Raw genomic sequence first — 1,757 nt, forward strand, 5'->3', positions numbered from 1 at the left:
TGTGTGTGTGTCTGTGTCTGTGTGTGTGTGTGTGACTGTGTGTGTGTGAGAGTTTTTGTGTGTGTGAGTATGTGTGTATGTGTGTATGATCATGAGTATGTGTGTATGTGTATCTGTCATCATCATCAATGCTTTTCACCCCTGGCAGGTTATAGGCCACATACAAACTCCTTCTATTTATCTCTGTCCTGGGCCATCCTTCCAAGCTCGTTCCAAATGAGCTTCATCTCTCTCCTCATGTCCCTTTCCACGCATCTCCTCCATGTTTCCCGTGGCCTACCCCTGCCTCATGCTCCCTATAGGTTCCACTGCCGGCTTTCGCTGCCTCGCGTCATAACCTCTCCATCCGGAGAAGATCCACGACCAGTCAAGCTGAGATAATGGTTTTTGCTTGTATTATGTGTTTCTGTAACTAACAGCTTCTTTTTACGAGAGAGGTTTACAGCTGGGTTATTTTCACTTTTAAGAAAATGTACATCATTTTTTTTTCTAATCGCAAGTTTATGTTTATAGAACGCTTGTTTTGAGATCTTTTAGTGCAAAAAAGTGTCACAATAAAACTAATTTCTTGTAACTAGTTTTGCCTCTAAAATGTGTCATTGATTAGCTGTGACGTAGGCCATATGCGCGTGCAAAAAGTGTGTGAGAAGCAGGAAGTGCTGTGAACAATTCCATTTTCTGAGTAACGCAGATTTGTAGTATTTTATATAAATTTATGAAGAAAATGTTTTTGGTCTAGCCTCAATTGTTGTGGAAAAATATAATAAAGTTAAAACAGATTGATACAAACCGCTGTTCAGAGTATGGGTGACATTGATTCACCCGTAAAAAAGATATTTAACGAATTTTTGACCGCATTATAATAGTAGATTACATGCGTATCTCAATGGAGACCTGAACCTTCTTGTACTTGTAGAATGCAATCATTGACTGTTTCGACTACATTTTTAACACCTGTTCATAATGGCGTATCTAGCTAGCAATTAATTCTTTGACGTTTTAATAAATTTATAAATACCTCATCTTTTTGTGCTTGAAGGGAGGAGGCCTTCATAAAAATACTACTGATTGAATTCTTGACAAGAACGTTTATTTACGAACTATCCGTTACTGTTTTGAAGTTGTCGGAGAAGATAAAAGTACATCATGAATCAGTGCATACGGAATTAGAGGGTGAGGGGAGCAAGAGAGGAGAGAGGGGGAGGAAGAGGAAGGAAAGGGAAGGGGGAAGGGGTTGGGGGCTGTTCAGAGCAAAGCTGTAAATTCTAGTGACGCCATAACTTCATATTCTATATTCCTGGGAGCAATTCAAGGACTTGGTTCCCAGTGGGTTTACACTTTACGTGGTACGGTACGCTCTTGGAGTCCTGAGATTTACTGGGCCCTATGATCTGCGGGGTTCCAAACTGGATTTTAAAAAGTGTGTGTGTGTATGCATGAGCACACGCTCTTGTGTGTGTTTGTGTGTGTGTGTGTATGTGTGTTTGTGTGTTTGTGTTTTTCAGTGTGTATATTATGTGTGTCTATGTTCTCTCTCTCTCACTCTCTCTCCCTCTCTCCCTCTTCTCTACCCCGCCCTCCCTCTGTTTCTCTCTTTCCCTCTCTATCTATCTCTGCCTCTGTCTCTCTGCCTCTCTCTCTCTCTCTCTCTCTCTCTCTCTCTCTCTCTTTAATATTTCTTCTATTTATCTTGGTCTCTGCCTTCTTCACTCGCAAAGAGCCAATGTCAAGCCAACATAAATTACAGCTTTTCTTGT

The sequence above is a fragment of the Aplysia californica genome, unplaced genomic scaffold (genome assembly GCF_000002075.1).
Source record: "Aplysia californica isolate F4 #8 unplaced genomic scaffold, AplCal3.0 scaffold00040, whole genome shotgun sequence".
NCBI lineage: Eukaryota > Metazoa > Mollusca > Gastropoda > Aplysiida > Aplysiidae > Aplysia > Aplysia californica.